This window comes from Centrocercus urophasianus, unplaced genomic scaffold (assembly GCF_019232065.1).
Source record: "Centrocercus urophasianus isolate 14NV4802_14NV808 unplaced genomic scaffold, USGS_Curo_1.0 seq_18, whole genome shotgun sequence".
NCBI lineage: Eukaryota > Metazoa > Chordata > Aves > Galliformes > Phasianidae > Centrocercus > Centrocercus urophasianus.
Genome location: NW_024884733.1, coordinates 8,823,751 through 8,836,195, shown reverse-complemented (window position 1 = coordinate 8,836,195; position 12,445 = coordinate 8,823,751). Strand labels below are relative to the sequence as shown.

Sequence of the window (12,445 nt, the reverse complement as noted above, 5' to 3'; positions counted from 1 at the left end):
TATGTGTAGCGTTGCTCTCCATTCAGCATGATATAGAAAAAAGACCCCAAAAGTCAAACTTCCTTTTCTCCTACTCCAATACTGCCTGCCCTAATGTACTAGAAATGAATAAAATTAAAATTGGGCCATACATTTATATTCCCATTTTCCCTCCTACATCTCTTCACTAGGTAAGCCTGCTTTTAAGTTTGCCACTTATTCATTTCAAGATTACCCTGAAAGGAGTGATTTTGTTTATCTTAAAAATGAAAGTTGCTGGGAACGGTAGCTTCCCCAATATTAATTGTATGAACAGAAAGTGGTGCTGTGAGGTCAAGAGGAAGTGCAGGACCTCAGTGCTCAAAATATTACCAAACTCTGTCATGAAAACGGATGTGCTCTGCTGCTTCTTTCTGTGTATGCGGATTTTTCTCAAGATCTTCAGATCAGTCTTCTCTGACCACAAAGGCCAGAGTCTCATTCTTCCACTTTCTGTTTTTGAGAAAAGATAATAGTTTTTTGTTGACTTTTTTTTTTTTTCTTCATCTTGTCTTTTGGTCTTCTGGCAGCCTCACGGGGGCCCAGCACTGGAAGCAGGAGCTCGGAATTGCCCACTGCAGCCTCCTTTCTACAGTACTGCCATGGCCAGTGCAAGGTGTTCAGGGGATCCTTGCAGGTAATGGGCTGAGCTGAGGGGTGCCAGCTGCTCCTTACAAGTACAAGCAGTACAAGGATCACAAGGAAGGTCTGTAAGAAGCTAATATTAGTGTTTATCAATAATCATAAGTTCCTCTGTTCTGATCTTATGCTAGATCAGAGTGTTACTCTAATGAAAGCCATAGAAGACATAAACACACTCAAGCTTGCTTAGCTAGGAAATCAAAAGATAATGGATATTTACAGCCAATATCAAAACCATAACCAATTTGGCAGAGGAGCATTTTATATGACCAGTGATTTAGAAGACTCATACAGGTAAGCTACAGCAGCAATCCAGTCGAGGCACTGTGCCCAGAGCTCCCAGGTGGTGCCACTGCCCATCAGCCCCTGGAGCTGACCTGGTTGTCGTGCTGGGCCTTGTTACACAGCTCTCCTCGTAAACCATGTGGGGAATTCTAATAATTATACCTGTGTAAGTAGGAGGATAACTGAAACATATGTTACCAGGTTCTAGAAAAGCTCTGAACAGCTACCAAAGTTTTCTGCACTTGTACAGTCAACAAAATACACTTGGAAAGAGTACCGTAGTGATATAGCAAAGGAGCAAACAGGGAAGGAATGCTCACCTGTATCAAAAAATTTAGGCTTGCAACGAAAAGCTCCACAGAGAAAGGATTTCCAGAAAGAGATCCTTTGCTAGTGTTAGTCAGCCCTTAAATGGGCTTTTAGAGAGATGCAGCCAGGTTCCACTCCTTCAGGTCACACAGCTGAATTGCCTTCACCTGTGTTCCTAAAGCTGGCCCAGTCCTTGCTTCAGGTGATCAATCAGTGAATCAGGCCTTGATTCAACAATTCCAATACATTACTTTATCCGAACTGAACAACTGTGCTGTGCCATTGGAGTAACGTGACAAGTTCTACACATTGAGAGATGACTGCATCAACTGCAGTGGGGTGCAGCTTCCAGCCCTGACTCATGAAAGTCAAGGATCCTTCTCACAGGAGTGTTTTTAGGTGGTGGAGTGTGATTGTGAAATTTAGAGCTAGGCCTTTTCTTAGGTACGATGGAGTTTCGTAGGGTGGTTGAAGCAGTTTTGTAGGTTGGTTTTGAAATCATACTTTTACTTTGCTGATTAGGTGGTATTCATGGCCAGCAACTTGAACTAGGCAGTGTTAGAAGTGTGTTGTGTCAGTGCTGGGTCAGAGGACAAGGGATGTCAGTGTCTGAACCACAGCTATAATGCTGTACCTGGCCTTGGTTACATTGCTGAAGCTTTGTGGGATGCAGTTCTTCTGTAGAAAATGGAAATGAGTGTTATTTGCCTACCACTAAAGAGTGCTACAACAGGCTGTTAGCTCCACTGGATTGCCTGTATGAAGGTGTATAGAACTGCTCAGAAAGCTCCATTAGCTAGTTGGAATTTGGACTCACATTTTTTCAGCTCTGCTAACTAAATCCCAGTGTAATAATTGAAATAGATTTTTTGTCTGGTTCTTCTTTTATTTTGCATGTCATTGGAAAGGACCTTCTGATCTATGCACCAAGCTTAGTAGCAGTGCAATCAGGAAAGGAACTGAACTTTAGGGCTCCTGTCAGTTTGGATTGGAAATAATTATGCAAAGGATTGTGAGATTTTGCTGTCTTCAAATGAGAAATGCACTTGAGCTTCAGTTTATCCTGGAATGCAACTTCATTTCAAATCTTTGCTTCACATACTATAATTTTGACTTTTCCTAATAAAAAAATCAGGTGGAAATGATTAGAAATAGGAAGAAAACACTTAATTTGCAGAAAAATGTCTCAATGGTAGTGAAATGACAGTGCCTGACACACTGCCTCATGGTGTTCATTCTTGCTCAGCTACAGTGAAGGCAGAAAAGGCATAAATTACTCAGTGAGCAAATGCCTTGTTTTCTCTGTAACTCCACCTCTTTCGGGCATCCTGCCCTGTCCCCACCCCTTGCACTTGTCTGCATGTCTTAATGGCAGTATTCATGCAGCTGGTAATTTATGTGTCTGAGAGAGATTTACACAGAGCCTTCCCTTCAGTTATTTAGAAAATGTGAGCTACAACATGTGATTTGTTAGGTCCCAAATTCTAACTTAAAAGTCATGAACATCTTAATGGCTGGGCTTGAGCAAGAGAAGTTTTATATGCAATTACTTGAGCTAGGAGCTAGTTCTGAGGTCCTCACTTTACACCTAGTTACAAAAGTTTGTCTTCAAAATAAATACAATGCCTATTGTAACATAAGCACACAGTAATTTGGCTTGGCTGAAGCAGTTCAATGCACTGCTCTAGAAGGCAGACGGAGCTGATCCAGTTACGGAGACCTACTTGATTCAGTCGGTGTCTTGTGTCATAAACACGAATTGTTAATTTCATATTACTCATAACAGGCGCACTGTGAATGTTTGCAGCGTTTATAGGATATCAGTTACAAATGTGATTATACCAGCCATTCCTCAGGACTGACACCAGTTTCAAATTAGAAGCTGACAGGCCTCACCTGCTCCTGAGTTCACTGACAGGTCACCTTCTTGTCATTTTGGCTGTCCCCCCCTCACAATGACATCTGTGTTCATAAAGGGACAACGAGGGACTCTAAGTTGTTAGAATTGTTGAAGAATAAGAATAAGGTGTCATCTACTCCAATAACGTAGTACTCAACTTTGGCCTTTCAGATGGCGTGATGCTTGTAGCACCTGACAATGTTTCCAGATACAAGAATAGCTGGATCGGAGGGGCAGCAGTTGTTCCCTCTTCTATGCACAGATGCTAGGCATTCAGCTCAGTGCTAGCACAGAGGATGGACAATCTCAGAGTATTCAGCAAAGAGTTTCAAAATACCTTTACTTTTTACATAAAGGAATAGCACATTAGCTTAAATTAAAACATTCAGAGATGTTATTACACATTCAGATTTCAAAACAACCTGTGGAAGGCAAAAGGTAAATACTGTTCAACAAACAATTAGATAAAATACATTTAAAGCCTTTTCAATTTTTGGACATCTGCATGAATCTCTCTGCGTACTGTGAGTGTAGATGCAAACGGTAATGTTATGTGGAATTGTCTTAACACTTAAAACCACATATTTCTTCCCTTCTAATGAAGATTTTTCACATTCACTTGATTTATCTAATGCAGTCCAAATACTCTGCCTAGACACTTCTCAAAACTTGGAAAAAGGGCATCCATCTTCCAACACAACTTCATAATGAGCTTATTTCTGTCAGTGAACACACAGAAATGTCAGATCCAAACAACCTCAAACTGTCCAGAATAGAGATTTGGGCTCCTCCACATTTCAAGTTTACTCAGTAAGTGCAATACAAACCCAATACATGCGTGCCTCAAATGGATCAGCTGTAGATCTGTCTTCTTAATGTTTGGGTATTACAGGAAGGTAAGTATGTGCATACATATGAGCCCACTGAAGTTGCCTGGCCCATTGCTGCTGTATGTAGAGAAGAAGGTCTGTGGGTGAGCTTCCAGCTGTGGGGCATGAAAGCTTTTCTCCTGGCTGCTCCAGAGGCTGGACAGACTTACACTCACATTGAGCTTTGTTATGTGCTGGTGGGAAAAGAGCAGAGACATGTTCCTTAGAGAGTGGGAAAGGATAAACAAGATGTTGAATTGCACTTTGCCAAATGAAGGACTCAGAGCAGCCAAGGAAAAATCTTTTTTTCATTTTCCTTCACTAAATTAGACCTTTATTTTTGTCTTAGACACTGTGGCTAGCAGAACTGTGAGGACAGTCACAGTTATCATAGTTGCCATCATTCTCTGAAATCTGTCCTTGATTTTATTTTCTGCTTCAGGAAATATATTACAGTATTGTTATTTCATCTATATTAAATAGACCTAAGGCCTGACTCTTCATGGTGTAAACAAGTATGACTTCAGGAAAGCAGTGCTGAATCACGCCATCTGTGTCTGATTCTTAATATAAAAAGGAGCGTGCTACTAGAGAGTAAACAGAAGTAAACATTTGTAATAGAAACTCATGTTATCAACCCAGACACCCCCCTCCGGTGTTTAGCAGGAAAAAAAACCCACCTACAGTAGATTTACAGAAGCCACCACTTTTTTTTTTAATGATTTGGATATTGATCATTTTTAATCTTCTTCTCAGAACAACCGGGAGATCTATTATAGCTTGAGCCAGCCATGAAAAGCAGGTCCGTTCTTTAACCTGCCCCAATTCACTTGGACATATTTTATATCTCCAGGGATTCAGCCACAAAGTCCATTAGAGCATCAGATGCAGTGAGGTCAAATCAATTGTCCATACTGCAGACAAGGTAACCATCATTTACTGTAATTCTCCGCCGTCATGGTAGAGGAGAGGAAAGGTTAAAAGCTGTATTACCATGAGGCTGTCTCATCTATCTTTCAGTATATTGGTAATACCTAAACATTGCTTAAAGAACTGAATGCGCAATCTTAAATCTGTGTTAAAATGGATTTAAGGTTAGATTTCCAAATCGAGAAATTTGCTAATGATGATTTCTTCAAAGAAAAGCAGAAAGAATAAAAATTTTAAAACAAAAAGCTTAAAATATATAGTCGCATCTGACACAACTGGTCCGAAGCTATACTGAACGCTCATCCCACAGTGACCTGAATGACTGCTATTTATCCTTCCTATACATAGCTATATTTACCTATGAAGTAATTTGCTGTCACCTCTTTAAGGTGGAGATGCTCCGACAGTCCAAAAACAAAAGAGGAAACAAATTCAGGATGTACATTTTTGCACTGTAAATCAAGTCCTTATGTGTTTGCACTCTAGGATGGGCAATAATAATTGACTGAAGCAATCACTGCTGTGGGAAAACAAACGTCCTGGCAGTGTCGCATCTGAAGGTCAAGCCTGATGACACAGTAAGCACCTGAACTCTCACTGACTCCCGGGGAGGCGGCCGATGAGCGCCTCCCGGAGCTCGCCTGGCAGGGACAGATTTACACAGCTGCCAGGGCAGGGGGTGAGGATGCTTTTTTGCTCCCACCTCCTTCCGTTGGGTCTGCAAAGTCATTTATTTCCATAACAGCGCCATGTTCTCTCTGGCGCCTCTGCTTGGTATGTCAGCTGCATGAAACCAGAGAGAAAAGGCACTTCTGAGCTGCCAGGGACCATGCATCCCTCCTCCTCCAAACAATTGTGCTGGCCCTGATTCACTTCACACAAGCTGCTGTCCACCCTGCACACGTCTGAAAGCTGTAGCACTGAGGCCCAGATCTTTGGATACTGTTGAAGCAGGAAGCAACAAACCCAGATTTATTCACTTGAATTGCTAATTTGCCTTTTCTAGGTTAATCTTTCCTCTTTCCCTGGATTTCTTCGATCCTGGGATGTTTTCATTGAGAAAGTGATTGAAGAGGCATTTAGATTTTCTGTATTATGGAAATCTTTTCACAGCTGTCAGAATTGCTCATTTTGTCCTTCTGTTTCAGAAGCTAAGTTCTAAGCAAACATACACACACATTTAAAATAGAGGCAAGGGAATAAGGAACAGAAAATAGTCACTCTAGTACAAATGTGTGTTTCTGAGGCTGACATATATTCTGACATATGTTCATGGTAACCGTCTTGGGAGTCAATGGGATGAACTTAGTGGTAGTGTAAGAGCTGATGATGTAGATTACAGATAAGAAATATTTTTGTAAAGAAGCTTGCTTGTAAAACTTAAAGTTTAACACTCAGCACAATAAATTCCACTTTCAGGTAATGTGGGCATTCAATAACCATAAAAAGAAACTGGTAAAAGTTTTGTGTGTGCTGAAGGAGAGAGAAATGTGCCTTAGATTAGGTGTTACATACCTTTCACTTAGCTGCTTTTCCTCTTCTGTTTCCTCTTTTCATGATTTACCTCAACACAGACTCTGGGCTCCTTTTCCTCAGTCTGTGTTGCCCATCACCTCTGAATTCATCCCTATGAATATTTATTCACAGGTCTTTCACAACAGCGCAGACTGGCACTGTGCTATAAAATAAAGGTAGCATTCAATTATAAATTGTACATAAACTCTAAATCTTCACAAAGGTAATTACAAAACCATTAAAATTTTTTTTTAAATTTAATTTTGACATAAATATTATGAAATAAATTAAGGCGAATGTAAAGCTGAGTAAGAATTTCATCCCAGAATCTGGAAGGAAGCAAAAGGTTAAAATGTATATGTATATGTGCCTTCATGATAGCACAGAATCAGGACTGTGTGCACTTTGGTCTGTTGCTCTTGTTGTTTCCTTGCTCAGTAGAACCCTCACTGCTGGTACATACTCTGCAATGCTAATTCAGAGAATGGCCCCCTGGGTAATTTAGCTGAAATTGGAGTCTCTAAAGGATGAAACTTTGCTGTTCTTTGGCTTCAGTGGATATCACAGCCCTGAATGGAATACCACTGAACATAACAAAAATGTTCAGATCTGGAAAAATGCTTACTGAAATCAGTGAGAGGAAGGGAGCTTCAACTCCAGTGGTTAACGCTTCGTTCTGCCCTTTTTCTCAGTAGATAAAAAGATTGGCTTTGTAATGCCTACTCATTTTTTTAAGATCAGTACGACAAACCTAAATTGTCCAATGGATGTGTGTGCTGTGTTAGCATTGCAAGTCACATTAGACTTTTGAAAAAATATCTATTTCATTTTACAATAATTCCAGTCTGTGCAGCAAACGAATGTATTTTTAAGGAAATCTGTTTAACCAGGAAAATCACTAAGGAATTCCTCAGGAGTTATATATAGCTTTTAGTTGACAGACTTCCTTAAATAACTCCTTTTTCTATGTCTACAGTAATTAAAACAAAAATTGTCCTTTGAGTATTTGCTGTTGGCAAGATGTATTTAGTTTAATTTTCTCCAAATGCTCAAGAGCTTTCTACATTTATGGGGAAGGAGTTTGGTCTTGTGAACATGAGAGAGATTCACATTCTTTGAATTTGCTCTAAGGTAATATATTCCAGTATACATCTCTGGTTCTCCTGGTCATTTTGAGGGAGTGCAGAAATTGTCTGCTCATTGCATCAGTAGTCACTGTCCTGGAAGCTGATTTAGTGGCATGACAGCTGTAGCATTACAAACAACATCAGTTGTGGGGCTTTGGGGATAAAATTCCCCTCTAAGTAACCAAAGAAGGCAGTCCCGATTACAGAAAATGGTGATGTTGAACAGAACTGCTCTGAATACATGCAGGAAACAAGCAGAAGAGAAGTGCGTTTGTAAGCAATCTTGTCCTGGGTGCAGCTTGGGCTGTGTTAAAGCACAAGGAATTTATGCTAAAGATGAAACACAAATGCTCTCGCAGGAGGTTAGCAGGGGGCATCTTCATTTTTGAAAAGTAACGTACACTTAAATGTTGAAATACATTTTAATGAATGACACTGTACATCTATATGAAAATGTTCGTGCAGTGGGATAGGCCACCAGAGAAGACTCGAGTATGAAAAAAAGCGTTGTCGTTTGTGACTGAATGAATGAATAACCATTAGCTTAAAGGAACACACACACACTAGATCTAAATGCTTAATTAAATATTTTGGTATTTGCTCTGGGATTTATTTGTCAACAAGTGACTGATGATTCTTGCTTTATACGCATCCATCTACCTTGCTTATGAGTTTGTTAACTTCCTCAGGTGATGGTTAAAAGATCAGTGCATATTTGACCAAACTAGAAAGGTGGTGAGAAAATGCAGCAAAATGAAACGTTAACTGAAAGTTCTTCCATTTTGCCACATGTTCTTTTCAAACAAATGTGCCAGATTAACTGAAAGACAGAAGTTTACCAAGATGTTCAAAGACAGAAAAGGAGTAGAAACATTTCTACTAATTAGAAGAAAAAAAATATATTTCATTATGCCTTCCTTGTCCTCAATTCCAGCCGTGAATTTAGAATTAATATACTCTGATTCTGAATCCGTAAGAGAAATTGGCTGTAAACAAAAGCAAACATTTATTTTCGTTACTAAAGCTGAGAAAAATGTAATCTGTATGACAAGAAAAATGTATATAGTATTGGAATAAAAAACATTTTTTAATTAAAAAAAATAGTACAACAAAGGGAAAAAAACAAAGAAATGAGATTTTTTTTTTTTTTTTAATGCAGTTTTTAACTGGTTAGGATCTCCCTTTCAGCACAGCGTGGGATATAACATGAATCTTAACTGTGATCTAAAAATCTGCTCATGTTTCCTCATAGTTGGGACTTTGCTACATTACCTCATTTTTACTGACAGAAGTGAAACTGCTAGATTTTTGGAGACTGTTAGAAATAATTTTTTTTCCTATGGCTATTAGTTCATTAATAATCTTACCATCTCTCCTGAAAAATTCATGAAAAACTCTTAATACTAAAAAGCAACTCATAAGTCATTTCCTATAAACCTGAATTAATATTAAGCATTTGTAAATATGACCTTCCTTTGCAGGATTTGTCTCTCTTTTTATTTTTTCTTTCTGAATCTGTCTTCCTGTTATCTTTGAATATCCATGAAAGAAGCCAAAGAAATGGGAACTTATATATGTAGTGATATTAGTTATCTTACTCACAGATATTTTATAGCTTGTCCTTTTTTCCACTTCCTCTTACCTGGTCCTTTCATAACTCAGTCTCTCTGGTTGGAGCCAATGGGTCTTACAAATGTAATTTATACAGTAGTTGCTGATTTAAATGGCAAAAATCCAAAATCTTATGCTTTTTAAAAAATGTAAGACTGTCTGGAACTCATTAACAAAAGTTCTTGATTGACTACAGCAGGAATTCTATTTTTTTTTTTAACTGTTCATTTTATTCATGAGCTTCAGCTTTCCAAAAATACTGTGGAATTGTGTTTTTTTTCCCCACTGTCTTTGTGTCCACTGGACTCAGCCTAAACTTTGTCAGTGGTAATATATAGGATGATGCCAGTTGTGAGATATCATGACCAATGACCACCAACCACACTGGCAAGATAAACACTGCAACAGGAGTTTTCATAATAGAGGAATTCCAGGATGCAGTAGACTTACTTTAGTCCTGAAACTGAGAAACTTCTAAGCATGTATTTAAAAAAAAAAAAAAAAAAGTTAGAATATGAGGTTATTAGGTTATAATATAAGGTTGTATGTTAGTGCCAAACACTTGCCCGTGAATAAAGTAGCCTAGCTACTTTACTATTCCATTCTGCATGTCTGAAAATCAAAACACGTCAACTTTGCCTTATCCAACGTGAGAGAAAGTAGTGGAACAAGCTTGGTTCCATTTGGGAATAATTGAGACTCTGATGGTAAAGAAACAGCTTGCTTGTTAATTTGTGACTAGAGCTATTCTGATGAAGATTATACTAGTGTTAATTAGTGGAGTCATAACTTGAGGAGCTATTAGATCTCACTGACCTTCTTCCTGCATAAATTTTGACCCTTACTATTTCTACATTGGACACCCAAAATAAGAATCGACTCATGCTGGTATTAAGTATGGGACAAGTTTATTTTATTATAGTTTTGTAAAACCCCACTGGTATCCACTCCTTCATTTTAGATTTGGGATAAAGATATCGGAAAAGTATAAAAGTATGGGGTAAAGCAATCGCTGATGGTGGGTCCAGTTGCATGCTCTGCTCTGTTTAGTAGCTTTCTGTGGACGGGATGTGAATTACGCAGGTGGGCTTGAGGATCCTCCTGTTGATACTTGGATCTCTGAAGACATCACTCGCTGCTAGATATTATCAACATACGTGGCACCTATTTTGGAAGGAATGGGTTTTCTTTTAAGACGCTTTGCCATTTTAATGGTAAATGATGTTACTATATGTCATTTCATCACCCTTATCAGCTGAGGCATATGCTTTTTCTGGTGACTGGTGTATTGATCTGTGTGCACCCTAATTGGTGCTTCTGTGAGCAAAGCACAACTTCTCTGCCCTCACAGAAATTCCTCACTGGCATCTCTACTGTGCTCTTCACTCTAGCATTGCAGTGTTTTGCATGCATACTTTTCTAGTTAATGTACATCTTTAGATTTGGCTGAGAGGTAATGAGATATTTGGATAGGCCATGAAATAGAGTGCTAAGTATGCTTTCTGTACTTTCCTCACTTGATCATATCAGCTTCTGGTTTTAAAATGATGCATTTTAGGGCAGTGTGACAGAGCTCAGAGGTAAAAAATAAAAATCCCAAGAAAGATACAAAATGATGAAAAATACACTGAAAAGACTTCCTCTACTTTCCTCTCTCATTTGCTCTTTTTATCTTAAGTACCTGCTTTATTGGAAGACAGTACATTAATCAGACATCTCATAAGCCAGACTCTTACGTAGTTTGATCAATTTTGGGGTGAAATTGAGCTACGCTGTCTAAAAATGCTTATTGGTCTCTATGGATTTGAGCTGAATTTATTTAATATAAAGTGCAATATAAAAAGCCCTCTCTGCAGCTAATTAGCCTCCAGGTTATTGCAGGCCCAAAGGCAGTGTAGTGAGTTTTCACTGTTACTTGCAACAATCAGCAGTATTTAATTCTTACGTTATACAAAGAAGATGGCACGTGCTCATTTGGCTTCTATGAATACATTGCTTTTAGGCTCTAATTTCATTTTTAATTTTTTTTGTCTCTTAAAAAGGCCGCTAATATGAGGAACTTTGCTGAAATTGGTTGTTATGAAATCACAGCAGCGGTAAACGTGTATGTTCCTCCAGAATCATACTACTGTAGCCAGGGGCAAGATTTGTTTGTTACATTGAAAACCTAAAACAAATAGGGCTTATTCAGACTCCTCTGGGATAGGGCTGACCTGGACTTATTAATTATTCCTGTTTCCTAAGGAGACAACATAAGCTTTAACTACATTGGATAATCCCGCTTTCTCAGAAAACATTTACACATGTTCCAATACCCAGTTAGCAGTGGCAGGCAGGAACACTTTAGTGGTTAGAGAAGTGGCAGAAGGTTAAATCATTTGACTGTGATGTTATGTTGATTGTTCTTCTGGAGTGTACAGTAACATCTTAGAAAAGAAAAGAAACAAAGTGGGTGTATTCATTTCTGAACAAACAGAGCTGACAAGTTGAAGAATATGTGAATGTCTTAAGCTGAGACCAAAGTGCTTCATTTATAATGGAGATTACGGTAAGGAAAAAATGAAGTTGTCTAAATGTCTCTTGAGCCTTTATTCTGATTTGCCCACAAGTTAATATCACAACCAGCACTTAACAAAATGCAGGGTTGTATTATCTTTTAGCAAATGCCAGTCATGTACAATCCAAACAGGTCAATTACCAGCAATTCTCTGAAGATCTTCTGAAACCTCAGAAGAGTTATAGATGCCAAGAAAATGTCTAGATGCACAGAGACAGAGGAAAAGAAATAGGGCAGAAAACAATTTGCAGAAATGGAACTTAACCCTGAGAGGGGAGAACCTGGCCTGATTTCCATTTCCATTTTAAATATTTATGTAGAGACATACATTTAATGTGAATCTAAATTATAGAAAAAGCATACATGTAACATGGAAGGGGAGAGAGGGAGGGAGGGGAGGAATGAAGGAAGGGAGGAAGTAGGGAAGGGAGGAGGGAGGGAATGAAGGGAGGAAGGCAGGAAGGAAGGAAGGAGAGGGGAAGAAAGTTAAAAGATGGAAAGGAAAGGAGGGAGGGAAGGAGAGGAGGTAGGGAGGGAAGAGAGGGAGGAGGGAAGGAAAGAAGGCATGGAGGGAAGTAGGGAAGAGAGGGAAAGAAGGAAAGGAAGGGAGGGAGAAGGGAAGGAAAGGAAGCAAGGAGGAGAAGGGAAGAGACAGGGAGGGGGAAGGGAAGGGAAGGGAAGG

The 12,445-nt window shown here is 39.0% G+C and overlaps 2 long non-coding RNA genes across 25 annotated transcripts in view; one reads left to right on the top strand and one right to left on the bottom strand.

Annotated features, from left to right (window-relative positions):
- Positions 1 to 8,660, top strand: part of LOC122161031 — an 87,328-nt gene extending 78,668 nt beyond the window's left edge. For 3 of the 4 annotated variants that reach the window (XR_006169064.1, XR_006169061.1, XR_006169062.1), the window contains 2 exons: positions 549 to 724; positions 5,440 to 8,660. This is a non-coding gene — a long non-coding RNA (uncharacterized LOC122161031). The remainder of the gene's footprint in view (positions 1 to 548; positions 725 to 5,439) is intronic. The other variant, XR_006169063.1, reaches the window with a different exon arrangement.
- LOC122161028 overlaps positions 3,469 to 12,445 on the bottom strand; it is a 256,600-nt gene continuing 247,623 nt past the window's right edge. For 19 of the 21 annotated variants that reach the window (XR_006169046.1, XR_006169049.1, XR_006169041.1 and 16 more), the window contains one exon: positions 10,098 to 10,370. This is a non-coding gene — a long non-coding RNA (uncharacterized LOC122161028). Of the gene's footprint in view, positions 4,218 to 6,468; positions 6,632 to 10,097; positions 10,371 to 12,445 lie in introns of those variants that run through there. The other 2 variants (XR_006169044.1, XR_006169052.1) reach the window with 1 other exon arrangement.